The sequence below is a fragment of the Cavia porcellus genome, unplaced genomic scaffold (assembly GCF_034190915.1).
Source record: "Cavia porcellus strain 051 isolate PalLab524CR breed Dunkin Hartley unplaced genomic scaffold, mCavPor4.1 scaffold_12, whole genome shotgun sequence".
NCBI classification, from domain to species: Eukaryota; Metazoa; Chordata; class Mammalia; order Rodentia; family Caviidae; genus Cavia; species Cavia porcellus.
The window spans coordinates 6,722,248-6,746,318 of NW_026947495.1; the positions used below are offsets into that span (position 1 = coordinate 6,722,248).

Genomic DNA, 24,071 nt, shown 5'->3' on the forward strand with positions numbered 1-24,071 from the left:
ATACAGTTCACTAAACGCACGTTCACACGCACGAAAGAAGAGAAATAGCCTGTCTACAAACTCACTGTGAAGGGGCACTTTTTTGCAAAGTTAACCCACGATATGCAACGAAACGTTCTTTCTGAAAAAAATCTTAAAAGCCAAATAAATTTGCGCGCCTTCCCGAGCAAGGACACTCGGTCCGCATCCAGCCAAGGAAAGGTGACTGTGGACACCGAGAGCAACCGCTGCGCCCTTGGAATGGGGGACGCAAGACTCCAGGAGCGGTGACAGAGCCGACACCCGAGACCCGGCTCCCGGCCCCGCCCTCCCACAGGCTGGGTCAGCCTGGGCTGCGCCCCGCGCACCGCTCACACCTGCCTGCCCCCGCCACCGCTTCCGCCCACCGCGGCCCGGAACCGCGAGCCCTGCCCCGCCACACCCAGCGCCCGGCCCCGCCGGCCCGGCCGACCTTGGCGCCGCCCGTCCCGCCGCACAAAGCGCCGCACTTCCGGCCGCGTGCCCCGCCCCCACTCACCGCGCCGCGCGAGGCGGCCTGGGCCTAGGGCTCCGGCGCGCGCGGCCCCCGGGCGGGCTCGGCCGTGGAGCGAAGCGAGCGGCGAGCGCTGCGGGGGCCGCTCCGAGGCGGGCCTGGATCCTTCGGCCCGCGTCCCCGCCGGCTCCGGGGCGCCGCACTCCCGCTCGTCCGCTTGGCCCGGCCCGCCTCTCCGCAGCCCGCGCTCCGCCGACGCTGCGCCTCCGCCGGGCGGCCCACCTCACTTCCGCCCGGCGCCGCGGCAGGAACGGGCACGTGACGCCGCGTGCGCGGCCCCCAGACGCGCGGGGCCGCCGCCGGTGCCTGGGGCCCGCGCCTCAGACCGCTGTGGGCGGCTGGTAGGAAGCGCGCCGGCGCGACGTTTGTGCGCGCGGGGCCGCGCGGCCGGGCGCGTCGCGATCTCGGGACCCACGCCTGCGGCCGCGCTTCCCCACGGCAGCGAGCGAAGCTCTTGTCGCCGCAGAGCGCCGGTGTCGGGGCGGGCGGAGAGCCAACCCTTACCCGGAATGCTCAGGGCCAGAAGTGGTTTGGAATTGGAATGTTTTTGCTTGGACGCGAGGTATCTTGGGAGTGAGTCCCAAGTTTAAAACAAAAGTAAATTTGCTTCTTGTACACATAAGAGGAAGGTAATTTTATACAACTTTTTAGTAATTTTGTGCTTGGAATAGTTACATGCTGTGGAATTTTCCACTTGTGTCGTCCTGTTATTGTTCAAAAAATTCCGGAGATTTGACAGTCTTGGGTTTAGAATTCAAGGTGTTGCAGTAACAACAAGCCCCCTAAATTTGCGTGTTCGCACAATCTAAAAATTTCTAATTTAAGCATAAGGTCCAGAGAAGTGAGATGACTCAGAATCCTACCAAACAATAAAAGAATTGAGTATGAAGAAAACTTCAGAATGGTATGCAAAATAATCAACAGCTATAATGTACCTAAACAACATACATATAGAAAAGATAAATTTTATGTGGGGTTATTTATGGGAAAAATATAATATCTTTTATGTTTCATATTTTTATATTTATAGCTGTATTCATGTATATTTGTTAAATCTTTTAAAATTTTAACATTTATACCTAGCAATAAATTTTTGTAAGAATTGTGAAAGATCTGCATAAATAAAATGTTAAGTAACCAATAAAGAGCACGAAGGAATACTTCAATATATGGAGGGAAAAAAATCACATGGGTAAGTAGATTTAAAATCAAAAGAGACCAATGTTTCTTAAGTTCTTTCATTAATTTAATAAAATTCCAATAAATTACCAATAATTAATTTTAGCTTGATAAACTGAGTTGATTTTCTGAATGGGGGAAATTAAGAAACATCAAAAGCAAGACTATCTGCCAGGAACTGCTGGAACGGTGGGGGATTGAACCCAGGGCCTCACACTGAGCTACATTACCAGCCCTTTTAAAAAAAGTTTTTATTTAAAGACAGGGTTGGATTGGGGGATGTAGTTCAGTGGCACAGGACCTGCCTGACGAATGTGAGGTACTGAGTTCAGGTCCCATTACCAAAACAGATTACCACTAATTTGTGCAGGCTGGGCTAGCACTAGAGATCCTCCTGCTTTGGGAGGATCTAAACCCAGGAATGTCAAATCTCCCAGAGTGCCAGGTTTACAGGCCTGTACCATCACCCCCCCCCCCCAGTAGAAGTCAGATCTATGAAATGAAACCAGTTATTTGTTACAGCATTGTTTATACAGTGATAGCAAAATACTGAAACAACCCTTGTGTCCTTCAATAGGAAAATGATTGAATAAACTCTGGTTCATCCACATAATAAAATACTGTGTAACTCAAAAATAAAATGAAAAGAAATGAACATTTCTATGTGTCAAAATGGAACTATCTCCAAGGTAGACCATTCAATGGAAGGGGAGAAAAATGAAAAACATAAGACTGCATTAAAGAATATTATCCTTATAGAAAGAAATGTACAAAAAAATTTCAGTTGGCCTACAGGTAATAGTGCATTATTGGATCAAACCTTTTTGAATGTGACCAACATAAAGTTCTCTGCTGTAATTTTCAAACTTTCGTGAAAATTCTTTATGTGGTGTAAACCTGTTGAAGTAGTATGAAGAACTTGGTGCAAATTAATTCTTTATAGAATAATTCAGAAAATACACTGCCCGAATAACATATCCTAATGTATAAATGTAGCATCTATTAGCAGTACATTCTTAAATAATCACATCTCTGGAAAATGTATCTCTGATGTTCACTTTGAAAATTAATGTTGAGGTGACATAATTCTGTATTTTTGTGTAATAGTGTGTCAGTTTTAATGTCAAATTAATTAGCAATAAGATTTTTTTTAACATTTTCTACTATATTAGGTCCATAGGTCAACTGAAATGTATTTCCAATGTGCTAGTAGGCAAAGTATTTTTTGTAAGTTTTTATTATTGGAGTGAATGAGCTACTAAAAGAATTTTGTAATTTTGGAAATTTTCCCACTAACCTGGTGAATTCTGTGTGTATATGTGCATATTCCATGTTTTCTTAAATGGAACATAGGATATTTAAAACTGGATTGTATTTTTTATTACTATGTATATTTTTAAAGAAAATTTTTATACACATGCTAATAACTAGTTGATTAACAAATACTACCTTTTCATTAACTAGGAAGATATCTACATAGACCCCATCATAATCATAGGTCATTTTATAAGCTTCTATGTTCTTTTTTACTGAAGATTATTGTGATAGTATTTATTGAAATTTAAGTGGTCTTTCAAGCACACATTTTACTTTTTTTTTTTTTTTTTTGGTACCAGGGATTGAACTTACTACTGTATGCTTGCTAATTTTTTTTTTTTTTTTTTTTTTTTGTGGTACTGGGTACTGAATTCACAACCTCACACTTGCCAGGCAGGCGCTTATACCACTGAGCTAAATCCCCAGCCCATATCTCTTTTATTTTTATGGTCATTTGTCCTTTCCTCATTATACTAAAAATATACTGATATGATTGTCCCATTTTTTTTAAAGTTACAAGTTAGGTAAAAATCTAGATCATTTTTATAGTTTACATGTCTGTAAATTCTGACTTGCCTGTGAAGGCTTTGGTTTCCATCATCATCCTGGTAACCTGTCAGAATAGGGCCTCCTCTCATTTTAAAATATGTTCAATTTTAAATGATAAATAATATGATCACTCAAACCTTTAAAAATATTGTCTTTTAAAAAGTAGAAATAAAGCTCTGGAATGTAGCTCAGTGGTGCAAGTGTCTGCCTGGAAAGTAAAAGGTCCTGAGTTTGATTCCCAGTACAAAAAAAAGTAGAAATAAAAATAGTTTTATTTACTGAATTTAGAGAGCTTTGTGATAGTTACAAAAATATTGAAAAAACATCCAAAAAGCTAACAGCAATGAGTACCTGTGATGAGATTAGGGAGAGTAGAATCTGAGCAGATGGAAGAGAGGGGTGAAAAAGCCACTTCTCATGTTCATTTTCCTCAAAATTTTGTACCATGTGAATGTATTACCTACCCTAAAATTAAATTCAAAATAAAAAATCTCATGTATTTGTAATGGGAATGCAAAATGGTATAATAACTTTAGAACAAGGTCTTGGTCATTTCTTATAAAACTAAACATGCAACTATCCTAGTACCCTGTAAATTGTACTAAAGAAAAAGAAAATCATCCATCCACACAAGACTTGCACAAAATATTCATAGCAGTTTTATTAGTAGTACCCCAAACTGGAAGGCATCCATACATCTGTCATCAAAAAACAGCTGCATAGCCTCAAAGGGTATGCTGAAGCTGTTTGCAAAAACTCCAGGACAACTTTCTAGGAATTCTGAAAAAGTTTTTAGGGATTTTGCAAGCAATTTAATAGCACTACTATCCTTATCAGCTATATTGTATAAACTTAATTTCAAAACACAGGAATATAGACTCAAAACTCAGCCTTTCCTAGTTATTTTCTCTTAATGTTACTTGTATGCTAAGGTGCCCTTTGCACCTGCTGTGGACAGGCTGTGCAGCTCTGTGTTGCTGATCTTTCCTCCCCTCTGAGTGGTACCATCTTGAAAACCAGAAATTAAGCATGATAGGAACATTTGTCACAGTGGAGTACATCCCATAATGCTAACTAAGTCTCAGGGTTTGCTGGTTTTCTAGACTTTAAAATGTAACGGAGAAAATATTAATAATGCAGATTAAACTTACAAATGAGTGGTGTCTGTGGCAAATAGCCATATTGCAAATAACACAGACATTTAGCACAAAAATTATTTGGAAGGAGAGCCCCTTTTCATAGAAGCCTCAGGAATCTGCTCTCTGGTGTCCTCAGGAGCGGCTGTAGCCCATTAGAAAATGCTTCTGCCTCACCAGGTCTCAACCTTTTCAGAAGTAAACTCTGATCTAAAGTTATCTGTTTATGTCTTTTCTCTAACACTGTTCTTTTCTATTGTGATTGCTTTCTTTCCTTCCCTTCCTTCCTTAGCTTCTTTTCTAGCTTTTGTGGGAGTCATTTTGATAGCAGTAATAGCAGTGATTATATGAAACACTGACAAAAATTACATTCACAAACACGCACAACTGTGTACACTTACATAAGCTCTCTGCCATCACAAGTTTCGCAGTCACACAAGTAGCCAGCATTTGGGTCATAACTCAGATTTGGACATAAACCCAAAATTCCAGTCAAAAATGAAGTTGTTGGCAGGTGAGATAACTTGAGGTGGTAACTTGAGGATCCACTGTGTTAAAAAAAAAAAAAAAAAAAACTGAAACCTTGGGCTAGAGGTGTAACTCGGTGGGTAGAGCATTTATTTAGCATGCAGGATTCCTTGGGTTTGGTCTTCACCATACACACACATACATATACACACATAAAATTTTCTGAATCCCCCAAAAATGTTGCTCATACCATTGACAGACAAGTGAAGTTTTAACATAATTATTTCACTTATTACTAGTTAACATAAAGGAAAATGTTAATTATATTGAAGCAGGATTTAAAGAGCAATCCACCTTGAATTCCTCTCCTCCTCTGTAGTTATAATTTCTTGTTCTGGTACAGATAAGATTGGCCACTATGTCCTGTAAATAGAGTTTGTGTCATCTGTTCTTGCAGAATTCATGTAATTGTTTTGTCTTGTTTCTGTACCCTAATTTGCTCTCCTCACCCCATTTATAAAGACCAACTCTCTCAGACAAATGTATAAAACTAGAAATTTTCCTTTGTTCTAATGCCCAACACTTAGGATGTGAGTTTGGCTGGATGATGGTCCACATGCATCTAAAATCCTGGAAATAAATCCACCTGTTATTCCCCATTGGTCTCTCTGAACTCTTGGATACTGCAGCGTTTCTGGTGACCATGAAGGGGCCAGAAATGACAGATTTGCTGTCTCCTTTGCCTGCAGGCCCAAGAGGAGCTCAAGCTGCAAGAATTCTAAGACCTCTGGTACCACTGGTTGAAACTTCAGCTCAGAGAAGAAATCAGCCCTCTCACAACCCAGGAAACTCTCCTCTGTCAGTACAAATGGAACCTGTGGAGATTCAGGACAATTCTGGAACAACTGCTCACATGGTAAAGTTTTAGGGGCCCAAGGAGGAAAACTCATTCCATTAGGACACAAGGGAAGCCTGATCACCTCCCAGGGTATACTTGGTAATCTGCTGTGGGTTGGGTCAGATAACACCTAGAACCCCAAGTGAATGTGGAGGAGGCCTATGGTGAGAATTGCTCTCTAATAACTTGCAAGACAGGCCCACAATGAGAGCAGATCATACAGAGGGGTATGGAACACAGCCAGACTCAGAGGGTGTCTAAGGAAACCTATGCCCTAAGTAGGGAATGTGGGAGTGGCCCGCAGAGGGAGCAGGCTACAATGGGAAGGGTAAAAGAATCCAGCACCTGGATGAAAACAACTAGTAAAGGAGAGGTATACGTGTGTGTGTGTGTGTGTGTGTGTGTGTGTGTGTAGAATGAAATGTGCAAATCTAAAGGGATGAGGAAAATATATAATTGTGTGTGAGTGAGTGAAGCAAAGTGTGTGAAGTTGCCTGGGCTCATCTGGGGACTTGGGGGAGGGAGGCAGTCTAATCAGTCTGAAAAAAAAGTGATAAAGAAAATGATTTGAGTTGTAACAGGCAAAGACATGAAAAAGCTGCTTAGATTTAGTGTGCTGAGATACACAGGTAGGGTGCCACTTGCAGACTGATAGAGGAAAAAAAAGGAGAACCCTGTGTGCCATGTACCAGGACAGGTCTCAGTGTTCCTGGGGAAGGACAGTGAGAGGATGGGAAAGTAGAGACAAAAGCTATCCGGAGGAGCTGTCTCTCCTGGTGGGAGAAATGGAGTTGCTCAACCCCCATGTTTATTTATACACTCAGGAGGATGATATCAAGCTCAGCTCCTCTGCCGACCAACTTGCTTGTCTGGCTGGCCTGGGTACCTTGCCTTTTTGGAACTGGAATTATTTATTTCAGTGGCTCACTTTGGGCTGTCTGTTTTCTCACGGCTGACCTTGCATTAGCTCCAAATATGTGATCAATCTTTAGCTTCAGCTGCTTCCTGTATGTCTCCCTTTTGTTTTGTAGTTGCAAATGATGGGTGCACTGCTATTACTGCTATCAAACGCTTCACTCACTCACACACAATTATATATTTTCCTCATCCCTTTAGATTTGCACATTTCATTCTCCAATCCTGCAAATGATGGGTGGTCAACTGAAGTTAGAGCAGTTGTGTTTGGAAAACTCTGTAGAAGACCTTTTCATTTCCTTTTCATTTTGAGTGAGCTTACTCTTTTAAGCTAAAGACTTTTTGGTTCAAGGATATTAAGTCTGTGCATTCTGTAATTTAACCCTGTACAGTCCATTAATCCATAACAGTACCCCAATTACCAGTATAGTTAGCAATTGTTACGAAGTGTTATTTAGTGATTTCAGATTCTTTTATAACTAACATATAACTTTGTTTTATGCATTTTTCTATGGGATGCCCCAAGACCAAGTTAAAGTGAGACCTGTATTAATTAAAATTAATCTCTTACTATCCATCAAGGTCAGTTAAGTCTCCTTAGGAATTGCCTCAGGAAATGCACAGCACCTTGTAGTGCTGCTGTCAGTGTCAGCCATCTGGATGAGTCACAGCCATTGCTTGACCAAGTTGCTATCTATGAACATTTGGGAGACTTTTTGTCTCTTAATGACTCTACTTAGGCACACTACATATCATTGGTCACTTTCCTCTGTGGTCCCATATGTCCTTGGCCAGAAGACCTGGGACTCAACCAAGTTGTAGGATGTCACAGAAGAGATTTTCTTATATCCTGGGTCCTCACTGACCTCAAAAAGCTGAGGCCAAAATATTGGCTGTTTTCTTAGCCCATGTATCTTTAAATAGTTCTTTGGTCTCCAATCCTCAGTTGTTCAACATTCAGAAAAAAAAGCTGATAACGGTACAGCATAGTAGAGGTCAAACCATGAATGTTTTAACATTTGAATACCTATGGAATGTTAACAGTTACATATTTTACATGGAAAATTAGAAATCAAAACTAGGGGCTGGGGATTTAGCTCAGCGGCATAAGTGCCTGCCTTGCAAGCAGGCAGTCATGAGTTCGATCCCTGGTACTGATAAAAACGAAAAAGCCAAAAAAAAAAAAAAAAAAAGAAAGAAAGAAATAAAAATTATATACAACATTATAGCATGAAAATTATGATGACATTTTGTAACACACCTGAATTTCCATTGACATAACATATCTCTTTTATTAGTCTTCCCTAATATATAAGAAGCTTTTACCTAATTTTTTGACCTGTAGTGTGCTATACACACATGGATTTTTGTTAAAGACAGAGATCTGAATTTGAAAGAAAAGTCTGTCACCATAAACAACCCCTGCATTAAATTTTGGAAGACCTGTACATCTGGATGAATGAATACATTTGATATACCATCAGGTTAGTAACAGTCAATTGTCACAACTGTATGAAAACCTTTGTATCAGATAATCTTTAAATAAAAAACCTTATAGTCTGGAAAATTTAATGCTTTTGATGATGGCCAATGAAAACATATCACAATAATATATTTTTAATAACAATATAACAATAATAACTATTGGGATAGTTCCCATAAGGCTATGCAGATCACTGGGGCCTCCCTTAATGAATAAGAACTGATTAAAGTTATTCCAGGCAACTAATTTTTATTCATCAATTGGAGTGCTGTCCAATAATCTCCTCCCACTGTAAGGGACTTTGTTTAATATCATATATATATTTTTTGGGGGGGTACTAGGGGTCGAACTTACAACCTAGCGCTTACCAGGCAGGTGCTCATGTCACAGAGCTAAACCCTCAGCAATATCTTAAGTTTTTGATGAGTTATGAAAACCCAATTTTGATATCATTTAGACCAGCTGGCAACCCAGGTGGAAGTATACTTTTTAAATATATAACCCAAGCTAAATTATGAACCGATGATCCTCCAAAAATACAAAAGAAATAAAGAAAAGAGAAAAATTGTTAAGATCAAATAAAAAACAGCTGTTAACTTCTTTGACAAAGGGACAAGTAAACAAGTACACAGGTTAACATAATGAACAGAGAAACAGCTGACATGAACATAATGTCAACATAGTGAACAAACAGCTGACAAAATCAGAGTGCATGCACATGTTTTTGACCAAATTGAATTAACTTTTTATGATTGTACAATCTATAACTATAAATGGGCTAGTCAGATTTTGTTGTAGATCAGTTAGCAGAGATCTTGTAAAAAGAACTTGGGACCAAACTCTTTCATATATGATCAGTATATAGTTTTGTATTTTATTTTGTCTTAAGAATACTGATAACTTTTGTGTCTCCTTTTTCATGCAACTTTCACCTTTGTTATCTCCAAGCACTCTACCACCTATTCATGTCCTTGACTTCTGTTTTTGGTTACCATCTTCTGACCTTTCAGGGTCATTCCTTCAATTTGCTCCAGGTCTGGTCTAGCCCCATCCTGCTCTATTAGTTGTAGAGTGGTCTTTAAAGCATCACTGTCATAGGATTGGGCATTAGCTCCTTTTTTTTTTTTTTAATTTTTGAGATAGTGTTTCAATATGTGTTCAAACTGGCGTTGGGATCACTTTGTACCCCAGGCTAGTCCCTAACTTGCAATGATCCTCCTTTCTCAGCCTCCAAGTGCTTGGAAAACAAGCATGCACCACCATGCCTAGATTGAGCATCAGCTTCTTGAAAGGGAGAATAAACTCCTTTTCTGGACCTGGGTTCAAGATCCAGCCAGACAGCATGCTCTGGTACCCATATAGGCCAGTCACTGTTCTCTGGAGAGACACAAGAACACCCCTGATCCCAAATTAGCATTGCACTGGGTTCATTTCACAGTCCATTATGAGGATCTTTCCAAAGAATCCTTCCTAGCTTTTTTTTTTTTTTACCTGATTAAATTGTCTTTCTGCTGCTGTAGTCTCAACCCTAGTAAGATTTTAAAAGTTAATAGTATGTACTGCCAACTGAAGTCTATTATGAGGTATAAATTTTGTAGGGGAAAATTTCCCCTTCCTCCACCACCTTTGTTTTTGTAATTGAATTTTGAGCATATAGTGCGAATGTTTAACAATTTTTGACCTTGAGAGTTATAAGGAATTCTTATGGTAAGGAACATCTGAAAAGTTTCATAAGACATTTGGAAAGGAGCACTTGCATAGCTGGGCCATTGTCAGTCTTAAGTACTCACAGGCAACCAAGAGCACCAAAAGCATCTAAACAATGAGCCATGACATTTTTAGCTACTTTACCAGTGTGAACACAAACAAAAATAAATCCTGACACCCAGCTTAAAGAATCAAATTGAGGAATGTGAATGATATCCATTTGCCAGAGATTAACCCCTGCAGAGAGTAAGGGAAGATATATTATGCATAAGGAACATTGTTTAACAATTTGTCAAGCTTGTTCTTGGGTTAAAAGGAACTGTTGTCATAAGGCAGAAGCATTTTGATGGCAGGTAGCATGGAAGACAGAAGCCTGTTGAGTAGTGTCTGAGGAAGTATTTCATGGTAGTGGAAGACAGCAAAAGTAAAAAGAGCAAAGAAGAGAAAGTATAAGCCTCCTTATTTCCTCTACACTGTAAGCAGGCTACCCCCTAGTGTGGGTGTAGCAAGCACACCATCTCTGTGCCCTTCTCTTGCACAGGATAAGGATGCTTAGAAAGTGAGGATCCTGCCCCCTCCTCCAAGGAGTCACTCAGTCAAGCTTCTAAACTTCAAAATGACACAATGCATCAACCATTCCAACCTTGTCAACTTGGTAACTAGACATATATTTAAAAAATACCAGTTTCTGGCCAAGGATTTAGCTCAGTGATGTAAGTGTCTGCCTGGCAAGCACAAGGTCATAAGTTTGATCCCCAGTACAAAATATATCAGTTTCCAGATACAAAAACATGTTTATTTTTATCATTTCACAGCTTGACCATCATAACACAGGTTTAAAAATTCTTAAGAACCAGTATTAAACAGGTTTAAAAATTTTTAAGAACCAGTATTAAATCTGTCAACATGATATTACATTAGAACCATAACACTGGACCGGAGATTTAGCTCAGCAGCCCAAGCACCTGCCCCACAAGCATGATGCTTTGAGTTTAATCCCCGTACAAAAAATTTTTTTTAAAAAGGAACCATAACATTTTGCCCTTGCAACTGAAACAAGCAACATTGTCACCGTTTTTTCTCCCACATCCTTTGTCCAGACCAACTCCAGGCTATGTGCAGCTATTTGGCTCCCTCCTCTCCCTGGAGGCATATAAGAAGCAGTAAAAGGAGCAGAAAGCTGCCTTTAAAAGTCTGTAGTGCTCTAGATAGAATTGTGCTGGTTTTATTTTTTTCCTAGTCTTGTTCTAAGTTGCTTTTTTCCCACTTTATCCTGTTTATAAATATAAACTTATTTTTTCTTATGGAAACAAACTCAAGAAATTTAGCAAGCTGTGTAATATCAGTGTATTAAAAACTAAAAATTGACGTAAGAAAGCAAAAAATCCTAAATAAATGTACAGTTATATTGATCATGAATTTGAAGTAAGTACTCCTGAAGTAAATAACAAATTTAAAAAACAGAGTTTGAAAATTTACACTATCTAATATCAAGACTAAGGACAGGGGATTTAGCTAGGTAGCATAAGCTGAAAGGTTTTGGCCCAGACAGGACACTGTAGCCAGGAAAGCCACAACTGGAAGCAGGAAGCCCCATCTTGCCCTGCCCCTAGGAAGTTACCTGTGACGCCATCTTCCCGCCCCTGGGAATTTACATATGGCGCCAAACCTAGGACCAATGGGCTACCTGTGTATCCCTAATGCCCGCCTTAGGTTCCACCCCAAACCGAGGCTATTTACAGGCCCCCACGCCATGTGTCCACCGGAGAGATGGCCAGACGCCAGCAGTGGGGGTGCCAGTCATCTCTCTCTGTGTTCTCAGAATAAAGGCCGCTTTTTATTTTATATTTCTCATCTTTTGTTAATATTTTTCATCTTTTGGAAATAACTCTATCAAAGCACTTTCCTGGCAAGTGCAAAGTCATGAGTTTGATCCCTGGCACCAAAAGAAAACAAAAGTTGATTAAATTTAATATCAAGACTTACTCCAAAACCATTGTCAGACAGTGATATGCTGGAGCCAGCCTATTACCAACTCATGAAAGCCAGATGCTGAATTTTTAGAAGTTTTTCTGGGAATTTAGCTCAGTGGTATAAACACCTGCCTGGCAAGCTTGTGAGTTCAATTCCTGGTACAGGTGGAGGAGAAGGAGGGGGAGGGGAGGGGGAGGCGGAGGCGGAGGTGGAGGTGGAGGAGGAGGAGGAGGAGGAGGAGCAGGAGGAGGAGGATGTAATAACTCGGACCCTGGTATAAAACCAAGGAAGCAAGAGACTGAAATTTGGGAAGCAAAGGCTTTATTAGACCAGGCCTGTTGACGAGTCTCCGGGAGCCAGTTTGGAGACTGTGTGCCAGAGACTGAAGGGAGGAATTTAAAAAGAGCCTGGAGGAAAAGGGCGGGGGGCAAAGAAACCTGCAGAGCTATCAAACTTGTTGACCCGAATCTGGAAACTATATAGCTGTCCACTTAGTTCTGACAACCTCGGGAGCCTTTGGCGCCTTTTGAGTTACTCCTATCCTGCAGATAAAAATTATCTGCAATAACATTTGGAGAAGAAAGTAGAAAGCTAATTATCTCAGGACAGCACCTTAACACTAACAGGTGGGAAGGGGTCGAAAGTTACAAGAAGCTGAAGCTTAAGCCTTCACAAGGATTTGGAACTTAACCCTTTTGGTGCATTAGGGTTAAGACACAACATTTTCCTGTAATTTCTTTGAAGCTAAGGCACATTTTATGACAGACCACCACCGGGTCAGGAAGAGGTCACCAGAAACCCAAAATCTTTATGGCCTAGCCTAGATAGATAGGTAAGGGGAGAGGGGAGGCAATAAGGTGCCATACAGAACAGAAAATGGTGGTTATGTTTTTCTTTCTTTCTGGGGAGGGGGATCAAGGTCAGGTAAAGGATTATGCTAATAAGCAAATCTCCCTGCACACAAGCAAGTTACTTCAAACAAGTGTAAATTAGAGGGCCATCCTAGTTTTCTTTAGCTCTTTAGTGGAGAATAGAGGTGCCTAACAGTGATTAACAACCCTTGTTAGCTTGTTTTAGCACAACTTCTGTTATGTAGAGGGCAACAATGGTTAACATATCAATTAGGTAAGGTTTTACAATTCTTTACAGAGAAGAGCACTGATTAACATATCAATTAGGTCATCCAAAGACATAAGAAGGAAAACACATACAGTAAGCCCCTGTTACAGGTTTTGTTATAATATGCATAACGAAGCTATTTTCTTAGAGTACAACAGAGGAGGAGGAGAAGTTGTTGTTTTACAGGTTGGTTGTTGTCATATTGGTTATTTGAAATTGTCTTTTGTGAGTTTTTGTTTGTTTGTTTTGTTTGTTTTGGGATGAGGGATTAAACTCATGACTGAAAGGGTTTTGGCCCAGACAGGACACTGTAGCCGGTGAAGCCTTAAAGGTGGAACCAAGGAGCTCCCATCTCCCCCACCCCTAGGAATTTACCTGTGATTCCATCTTCCCCGCCCCCTAGGAATCTACCTATGGCGCCAAACTAGGACCAATGGGTTACCCATGTATCCCTGATGCCCCTTTAGGTTCCACCCCAAACTGGGGCCACGTGTCTGCCAGAGAGAAAGCCGGACTCCAGGGGTCAGGGGTTTTGGTTTTCTCTCTCTGTATTCTCAGAACAAAGGCCTCTTTTGTTTTATACTTCTCATCTTTTGGATATAATCTTATCAATGACCTCGTCATTGCCAGGCAAGCACTTAATGCCACTGAGCTAAATCCCTGGCCCAGTGAGATTATTTTTTAAGTGAAAAACAGCAAACCACAAATTGGAACCACACTATTGTGGACCACACTATGTCCCAACCACCAGGAGCCAGCCAGGCCAAGCAGGGACATGCCATCTCAGGGAGGCTGTCCAAGCTGCAGTATCCCTCATGTGTGGCAGGTCCCACTGGGAATTTTGTGGAATGGGTCTACCTTCCATGTTATTTTTGGATTTACCCTCATTTGCCCAGTGGTACCCTTGTCTACACTTTAGACAGTTAGTAGGTTTTGTTGAAAGGACAGATAGTGGCTATGCTGCCCCTACAGGTGCAGCAGAGCAATTTTTGTCAAAATGCCCCCTGCCTTTGCAGCTGAAACAAGTAACTCTTGTTTTTTCTTTTTCCTTTATTTTGCAGATGACTAACCCCAGTGATAGTTGCTGCCAAAGTAGCCCCCTACACATATGAGGGGCCAATGCCTCATTAATTTGAATCATTTCAGCCAGTGTAGCCAATTTGTTTAGAGCTGTTAAAGCCTTTTCACATTATTTATTTGTGTTTTTGAAGGTCAATTGTTGAACAATTAAAGGATGACTCTCTTTTATGAAGGGTATGATGTAGCAAAATTTCCCTGAACTGAGAAGGCAAGAATTGCTGCTTGAGGCTCAGTTATGGTTACCAGGGTGGTTATTGTTCTACCATCTTTCTCCCACTTGGGACTTGATTTTAAAATAGTGCCCAGAGGAGCGGAAGATTTAGCTCAGTGGTGTAAATGCCTGCCTGACAAGTGGGAGCTCATGATTTTGATCCTTAGTACCAAAAAAAAAAAAAAAAAAAAAAAAAATAGTGCTCAGAGCCAAATCCTTTGTGATCATTCCAAAAACTTAGAACTATTAAAGCACTCACTAATGCAAATGCACAAAAATAAATACCAAAGTCAAGAATATAACAAACAGTTCCATATACATTTGTGGTTCTTGGGATCTTGTTTGCCTCATGTTTAACAACTGGTAAAATCAATGCATATTTTTCCCTTTTGCTTCTTGTCCTCCAATTTCTCCAAAGTCTTTTTATCTTTTTGCCTTCTCTTCAGCGTATTTTTCTTCTTTGGTTGTAGCGAGCCCACTTTTTACACCAAGTTTAACACATAGTGATGTCAATTTCAGTTCACCCCAAGGATGAATACTGACCACTAACAATGACCTTATCCCCCTTTTTGTAAACTGATGAGAAATGTTCTCTTACCCACTATTTCTTCACACCCTTTGTTCCTATTTGGGTGCCATATGCCACATACCTGCAGTGTTCCCAGGGGGAAGGATGGGAAGAGTATGGGAAAATACAGAAAAGAGGTGAAAGCTGAGGTCAAGTGGAGCTGGCTCTCCTGATGAGAGAATGAAACTGTTCAACCACCATAGCATGTTGATTTATACACTCAAGAGGAAGAAGATGTCAAGTTCAACCCCTCTGCCTAGCAACTGGTTTTCCTGGCTGGCCTGAGTGCCTTGCCTTTTTGGAGCTGGAACATGAAAGGAGGAGACAAAAACCCCAATGAATAGAGCAGACAGAAGCCCAAACGCAATAAGCACAACAGGCTAAGCAGTTGTGGAGACAAATAAAGAAAAGCGCCAGCACTAGACTCAAGTAGAGACAAAACTGGTCTTGTACATAAAAAATAAAGGTGAGACAACTAAAAAACCAAAAAACAAAACCAGAGAGCTCTATAGTTTCTGGAGAAACTGCAACTATATGCCTGGGAGACAGAGAGGTGACTTTGATAGAGACAGAGCAAACACACAAAGTACAGTGATGCTAGAGACAGCACAGTGAAACACGGAGGCAACACTGATCCGGCCTGCAAATCAATCCGTGGGGTGTACCTGGAGGCAGAACGGGGATTAAATAAAGACAGAGGGGAGACAAAGAGAGATGGAAGCAAGTTGAGAGAATCCGATCAAGCCTCCAGTTTATTCCGGAAGTGATTACATCTTTTATAGGCCAAGGGCGGGAGGTGGGACAGGAAGAGGCTACAGGAGTGAATACAACAGGGTCATCGTTACATCCGGGTATGTGACATAAGCAGGAGAGGATTATGGTTAATGTAGGCAGATGCAGTGCCCATAGGAGAGAGAGAGGCAGGGAGGCAGCAATGGGCTGTCGCTCGGCTCCCTACATCTCCTCCCTTTCTATATTATTTAATCAGGAGTGTGGCAGGCCCTGCCTTGACCTCTTAGGTCAAGGACCTCATTGCATGAACCCAACCAGGCCTTACCCGTCATGGGCTTGCAGAACAGCAGTTGGTCCTGTGCCTCTCTTAGGTGGCTGTTGGAATTAACATGTATGTCCTAGTTGCCCATCTCTTGCTGCCTGTCCATTGCCTCAGGGCAGTTAGGCCGCATCATCATATGGGCCACTCATGGGAATTCCTTCCCGATAGGTTTGTTGATCTGCCATCTCCAGCTGATGATAGTGTACCTGAATGGGCTTTGCCATAAACACATCTATCTGGTTATTAATGAGCGTCATAATCCTCTGAAAAATACAAGGACTCACAGAAAGGAGAAGCAATAGGGCAACTAGGGGACCCAAAAGGGGCACTAGGTAAGGGAACCCCCCCCACACACACACACAAATCGAGGAGAAGGGGTTGATAGCCATTTGTTGGTGTCTCTGTTGAAGTCATTCTCCTATGTCTTGGAGCTTGCCTCGCATAACACTGGATGCAGTCTTTTTGGCTGGTTTATGTTCCTCCAGACCGAGAAGAGCTTCCTCCGCAGTCACAGGTGGTTCTGTGTATGGCTGTCAGCAGTTGTAGTCTGTTTGGTAGGGGTCTAAATCCACCATGGGTGTGGTACGGCTCAAGGAGAAGGCTGAGTAGGCAGTATAAGGCTCCAGGGGTTGTCACCTGTAAGAGAACACAGAGGATTGTGCCTCAGGAAATGACATTATTCCTGGGCGTTGCATGGGGTCTTTGAAGAACTGTCCACTTGTTTTACAAGGCACTCAGGTATCCATCTAGCCTCTCTATCTTGTTGAGAGTAAACACATACTGAACCACGTCCCCATATGAGAACGGGGTCAGGGCCATGCCATGAATTAGTCAGGGGGTCTCTCTATAGTATAGAAGCAAATTGCTTTTGTGTTTTAGAATGCCAAAAACACATGGCTGCTGACTGTCCAGAAGCATCCAAATTTAAAAAATTAAGGATGAATAAGGCATGAGATAGAATATTTTTAGGTGTCCTTCTTGTGGAGTACCATTTCCCCTTTTTATTTTATCAACAGTGAGTTTTAGGAAAAGATGTTCCCTTTTAACTATGCCTTGACCTTGAGGGTTATAAGGTATGCCTTTTATATGATCAATATTAAGATGTTGACAGAAATGAGCAAAGGCAGAACTAGCATAGTCTCGATCATTATCAGTCTTTAATTGTTGTGGGCATCTCAGAACTGATAAGGTAGTTAACATATGGCTAATAATGTTTGGTAGCTCTGCCAGTCTGGGAAGAGGTATAAATGAAACCACTAAAGATATTTATAGTTACATGAACATATTTAAGATTGCCAAACTCAGGAATGTGGGTGACATCCATTTGCCATAATGCATTGAGGATAAGTCCTCTAGGATTAACCTCAAAGTGTGGAATTGGGAGGTGCATGGCACAAGAAAGGCAATTTTTTACTGGCTTGTTTTCTAGTGATCTTAATACAGAATTACAGAAAAACAAATGGTAAGAAATCAACAGTTAATAAGTTACATATTGTCATCTTAGAAATAGCTGTTTAGATTACAAAATCAAAGCATGTAAAGTGACATTCAAACAATGACATTGCCAACAGTTCTGCTCAATGATCCAACAAAAACTTAGTAATATGGTTATCAGTCCTACACACTTGTTTGTTATCTCAAAGAGGGCAAGACCAAACTTACCAAAACAGAACAAAACTGTTTAAAAAAAGATTTAAAGAAATACAGATTTTAAAGCAAGTCTACTGGAGATCTTTACTGTTTATCTAATTGTCTCTAGTTTCCTCCAAACATTTGTCTCCACCTTTATGCACATTAAATACACCATGCATGTTATAGAACCAATCAAATCATTACAGGATGATGAAGGCTTCTCAGGTTTTTAAGATCTGACATTGAGGAAGACAATAATAACTACCATAATGTCTCTCATTCTCCTTTCAGCAGCTGTCCCCATCCTTACATATGCTGAAATTAAACTTAAGAGACTAGACCAATATCACTCCAATCAGTTAAATGAGTCAAAGTAATTGACATTGGAATCTCCACCTCTGGAGTCTTTTCTGTAAAATGACCAGTTTCTCCATGGCAAAACAGTCCTGTTCATGCTTTTGAGACAAACACTGTCCAACTGCAAACCCCTTCAAGGCAACAGCCACAGCAAAGATGTATATATCCTGTTAGGCCTGTTTTATTTTTACAAGGTCTGATAGCAGCCTGGCAGACGGTGCCGGTGCCTTTAAAAACCAGCTGTTTAACAAAATCAGTGCCTGCATCAGCGCGGCTAAAGACTCCGCTAGCAGCAGCAATCAAACAATCAACAAACTCTGAAAAGCGTTTATCTGGGCCTTGCTTAATGCTAGTGAGAGAGGAGATCATATTATCTTTTGCAGGTAGTTTTTTCCATGTTTGAGTAGCTGCTGTTTGAATTTGAGTGAAAAGTGTTGGATTAAACTCTTTTTGAGCTTCTCTGCAAGCATAGGCATCTTTTACTATTAACATAGTAAGGTCCCATCCATTGCCAGCTTCTGTATTGTGCCTGGTGGTCTTTTTGCAATTTTTTGTATATTTTGATTTTTACAAAAGATTATCCCCACCCAATAAAGTCACTCGGGCCAATCTTTGCCAATCTGTAGGTGTGAGCTAGCCGTCAGCCGGAGAATTTAAAACAGCAAGAATGAAAGCGGCTGTAAGGCCATATTGGGCAACCACTGTCCTTAATTCTTTTAAAGTTGCCACTTTGAATGGCATATGAGTCCTAATGACTCGTGGAGCTAGTGGCGTGGTGCTCATGCCATCTTGCAGCTGTGTGGCACCATCTTGGGGAGGTATGTTTGTTTCCGCCACTGGAAACGCCATTTCAGGGAGGGACCCATGCTGATGTGTTGGAAGTGAGGCAAGCGCCATTTTAAGAGAGCCACGAGGCTTGCCGGAGTCAGGCGCTATCTTAGGAGCACTATAAGGCCTTGTGCGACTGTCTCCTCAATCTGAGGATCTGCATGCCTCTGGGCAAGCAGCTCAGAGATTAAATTCCAATATGCAAAGGTGGTCACTGGAACCATTTTTGGACTGAAAACTCTATAATAATCTTTTAAAGCATCTCTTACTCTATTCCACCTCTTGGTATCTATAGAACCCTCTAGGGAAAACCTTATGAATAAATTGAAAATATTGCAATAATACTTTTGTTCTAACTTTTACCCCTCTTGTCTTTCATGCCTTTATAAGGCTTCCCACAAACACTTTGTGTTCATTCAATGCTTGACCCATGTCTGGGAAAGGGAATGGGGTCGCTGTTCACTCACCATGACTCGGGCAGGATGTTGGGTAGTCGTTTGCACAGGCCTCGGTACTTGATTTAATGTCCTGTTGCTTTTAGCTTTAATCCTTGATTTAGTTTGCTCACTCCTCGCCACGGTCTTTGGTTCAATTTGCTTTCACTTTCAGCCGGCTTTCTTAAACGGCTCCCTGGTTGACTCCTCTGTGCCAGGAGCCCCCACGCTGAGCGGCACTTGATCCAGCCTGCGGATCAGTCTGTGGGGTGTACCTGGAGGCGGAACGGGGATTAAATAAAGACATAGGGGAGACAAAGAGAGATGGAAGCAAGTCGAGAGAATCCGATCAAGCCCCCCCCCCCCCCCCCGTTTATTCCGAAAGTGATCATATCTTTTATAGGCCAAGTGTGGGAGGTGGGACAGGAAGAGGCTATGGGGATGAATACAACAGGGTCACTGTCACATCCGGGTATGTGACGTAAGCCGGAGAGGATTATGGTTAATGTAGGCAGATGCAGTGCCCATAGGAGAGAGAGAGGCAGGGAGGCAGCAATGGGCTGTCGCTCAGCTCTCTACACAACACAACAAGGCAAGTGTGCCTCCTTTGCAAAATGTCTATACAGCTAAATCACACCCTGGAGGAAAAACATGTAACAGTGGCCCAGCTGTGGGGGAAAAGAAAGCAACAGCCTCAGCAGCAGACAAAAGCTAAGCTCACTCATGAGAACGCTGAAAAGGGATTAGAATGCAGACAACTAAAGGCTAATGAGACACTGAGGCTATGGATACAAACAGAGGAGATAACACAGTAGTAAAGCTTGACACAGGCTAAAGGCAAGAAAAAAAGGAAGTTCTATTCAGATAAACCACCAAAGGGTAGATAAAGGAGCTTCTCATCTGGAAAGCTAACCGGGGAAAAAAACATTTAGGCAAATCAAAGAGGCCACAAATCAGGTCCCAGCCTTAGGACAGGTATAACTTCTTATGTGTCCACAAAAAACAAACAAAATATCCATTAGAAGCCTTAACCCAGGTCTTGGGTCCTTACATTGTCTGATGGTATACTTGTCAAAAGAGTTAGACTCTCTAGCCTAAGTTGGCCTCCATGCTTTAGGGAACTTGCTGCCACCACCTTGTTGGTGCAGCAGGCTAAGAAGTTAAAGTAGGGGCCATAACTGACTATTCAGACACCACGCTCAGTTATAACCTTAATGGACCAGAGAGGATGCCACTGGTCGTCAAATTCAAGAATGACTTTGTAGTGGGGGCTCTTATGCAAAAATTCTTGCATAATTCTAGAGACAATAAACACCCTTAATCCACCCACCTTGTTCATAGTTGAACTGGGAGCCCCCTCTACATGACTGTGTGGTTATGCTAAAAAGGGTCCATCAAATGAGATAGGCAGTGGTAACTGCAGACTCTATAATTAAGGCCCAACCTGTGCCTGTCAGAACCTCAGCTCAGCAGGCAGAGCTAATGGCCTTGACAAAGGCTCTTTTACTGGCAAAGAGCAAAAATGTTAATATCTATACTGACTCTAAATATGAAAAAGAGAACTCCAGATGACTGGGACAAAAGAGTCAAAGTATAAAAAAACAAAAAGATTTTACAGTTCCTAGATGCTATATAGGCTCCAAGGGAAATGGCTGTTATTCACCACAGGGTGCACCATGGGTCTGGATCAATAGAAACCAGAGGAAACCAAAAGACAGACAGAGAAGCAAAATGGGCTATAAGGATAGCCCCACAAAGTGACTGTTCCCTCATCCTGGAAGGCATCTAGCTACACCCATCACCCCAGAGCTTCCTCTCCCAGAGATTCCAAATTACTCTCCAAATAATAAAAACATGATCTGCCCAGGAAACTGAAAATTACAAAAAGGATAATAAAAATTCTGTCTCTTAATTCTGCCTATCTCTAAAATAATGGCTACTTGATTTTATTTTAAAGAGGGTAAAATTAAACATAACAAAGCAGAACAAAATAGATCATAAGAAAACAATTTAAGAAACAGTTTTCAAAGCAAGACCACTGGAGATCTTCACTGTCTATCATATTGTCTCTTGTTTTCTTCCAAATAGTTGTCCATAGCTTCACACACAGTAAATTCATACCAAACAATAGATCAGAACAGGATGATGAAGGCATTTTAGGTCTTCAAGACCAGACAATAGGGAAGTCAACAATAGCTGCCATAATGTCTCTTATTCTCTTCAAAATAGTTGTCCATATCTTTATGTATGTTGAAATTAAATAAAAGAAAACAGACGAATATCACTCTGAACAGAGAAATAATAGTATTGCTCATATATCAGGAAATGAGGAAATAATAGTATTTCCTCATATATCACTCTGAACAGAGAAATAATAGTATCATGACACTACGGAACTAGCGCTGGGTATCTCTCTTTCTTCAGACTCTCTGTTTATTATATAATCAATTCTCGTAAACCATTTAGAAGTTCTCTGCATGCATGAATCTCTACATGTATACCTATCCTTCCTGTATTAGAGGGGAAAACAAATCAAAACAAGACAACAAAACGAATTCCTAGAAAAGCACGAAATGAAAAAGACATACAAAAGCACAATACTAAGTGATCTACAGTAGTTACTATGATGTCTATTGTTCTTTTCAATAGTATTACCTATATCATCAGGCATAGTATAGTTGAAAATAGCAGTACATAGCAATATTAATAAAAAAATTGGAGACATTATAGGGCTTAAAAAGCAGTTAATAATCAAACCAGAATGGGTATCCTATTGACTCTTGTCATCTTCAGAGTAGTTGCCTCTACTCTCAGATTTGATATTATCAAGCATACCAGATTTGAATAAAATCAATCAGGACAAAACAGTGATCTAACAAACCAGATTCAAATAAGATCAGTCATAGTAAGACAGTGTAAGTAATACAGGGCTTCAGTTTAAGTTAATAGGAAATTAAGGATAGTTACCATAGTATATTATGCTGTTTTGGGGATTGCTGTCTGTGCCCTCAAATCTAGTATGAGGAGACAGACTGGAACAGAATAAAATCAAACTAAACAGAGCGATAAGAATAATGTGGCTTTTAAATCCTGATACACTATTAACAATGTCCTCACCCTTAAGTTTTTAGACAATTCCCTTTCACTTTCTCAGGGTACTTTATACATTTTGGGTCCCACTAACTCCTTTCATTTTTAGATTAGAGGGGCAACCCACTATCTATCTAAGTGGTTCTGAACCTTTTTACCCCTGAGCTTGATCATGAGCGTATTCCTTTACCTACTAAAGCCTCAAGGTTTTCCTTTCTTATAGCTGAGTAGTTCTCCTTTGCACAAAAGTATCATGAGTTTCCAACCTATTAGCAGCTGCTGGACGAGTTGTCCCTATTTCTTTCTGGTTCCCTATCACATAGAGCATTGTTTTCTCATCTTTGACTTTTGGTTTATCAACCCTCTTTCAGGTAGATTATATTTCCTATACAGAGAACATCTTGATGGACCCTACCTCCTGATCTACTCTGCCTGTGTTTCTTTTTGATAGGGTATTAAGACCATCTGTTCGAGATTATAGTCAATCTTCTCTGCCTTATCTCTGCTGTGCTATTTTTCTGCCATTGGTTGTCTACTTTTCTTCTTTATTCCACTGTCTGTCCAGTACATTTGAGACCTTTCTGCCACTGTTCCTGGAATCCTGGTGATTTTTTTCTTTCTCTAGAATGTCCTTCGGTATTTTTTGTAGGGTTGAATGGTGGTCACAAACTGCCCCATTTCCTCTTTGTCATGGAAACATCTTGTTTCTTCATTAATTTTGAGTGACAGTTTTTCAGAGTACATCAATCCGGGTTGGAGGTTATTTTCTTTCAGGGCTTGGAATACTTCACTCCAAGCTCTTCTTGATTTGATAGTTTATGTTGAGAAGTCTGTTGTGGTTTTGATGGGTTTTTCTTTGTAAATGATCTGTTTCCTTTCTCTAGTGGCTTTTAATAATCTGTTCTTATGATGAATTTCTGGAATCTTGATTATTATATGTCTGAATGTAGATTTGTTTTGGTTGTAGCTGGCTGGAGTTCTGTAGGCCTCATATATCTGAATATCGTTTCCTTTCCCCATGCTTGGGAACTTTTCCTTAATTATTTCTGTGAATAGTCTTTGTATTTCATTAGTGTTTACTCTTGCTTCTTTGCTCATGTTTTTTATTCTTAAGTTGTAGATCCTCTTGTCATCTTCTAGCCTTTGTATTGCTTGTTTCCTTGTTATTTTTAAGAGATCTTTCCTTTCACAATCACACATTGCAAATATATCTTCAAGTTTTGAAAGTATAACTTTAGCTTCCGTCAAGAAATTTTGCCAGCTTTCAATGGAGTTTTTGATTTCCTGGTAATCTCTTTGGACCTGTTTCATGTATTCTAGATTTTGTTTATATTCTTCATCAAAGGTTTCTCTCCTTTTTCTCTATTCTTCCATCTGTGTCTTCTTGAGAGGTGCTTAGCATTTCTTTTATTAATCTTCTTATATCTTGCTTCACTTAAATTAGAATTTCAGTTTTAAGTTTGTATATGAGGTCATGAAGGTATTTCTTTCTTTCTTTCTTTTTTTTTTTTTTTTTTTTTGTCTTTTTGAGACAGGGTCT

At 40.7% G+C, this 24,071-nt stretch overlaps 2 protein-coding genes and 1 long non-coding RNA gene across 6 annotated transcripts in view; 1 reads left to right on the forward strand and 2 right to left on the reverse strand.

The window, feature by feature from the left end:
• The window catches only part of Fam168b (family with sequence similarity 168 member B), a 42,632-nt gene extending 41,912 nt beyond the window's left edge, over window positions 1-720 (reverse strand). For 3 of the 4 annotated variants that reach the window (XM_063258784.1, XM_063258783.1, XM_063258781.1), the window contains exon 1: window positions 518-720. The gene's annotated coding sequence lies outside the window, so the exon portion shown is untranslated. Of the gene's footprint in view, window positions 1-451 lie in introns of all 4 variants that reach the window. The other variant, XM_063258782.1, reaches the window with a different exon arrangement.
• Window positions 721-862: 142 nt separating this feature from the next.
• Plekhb2 (pleckstrin homology domain containing B2) overlaps window positions 863-24,071 on the forward strand; it is a 102,119-nt gene continuing 78,910 nt past the window's right edge. The window contains exons 1-2 of the mRNA XM_063258780.1: window positions 863-1,161; window positions 5,931-6,097. The gene's annotated coding sequence lies outside the window, so the exon portion shown is untranslated. The remainder of the gene's footprint in view (window positions 1,162-5,930; window positions 6,098-24,071) is intronic.
• Window positions 15,862-20,015, reverse strand: LOC134478253 (uncharacterized). The gene is made up of 2 exons (XR_010050747.1): window positions 19,475-20,015; window positions 15,862-16,826 (listed from the first exon to the last, which is right to left on the reverse strand). It is a non-coding gene; the product is annotated as an uncharacterized LOC134478253 (long non-coding RNA).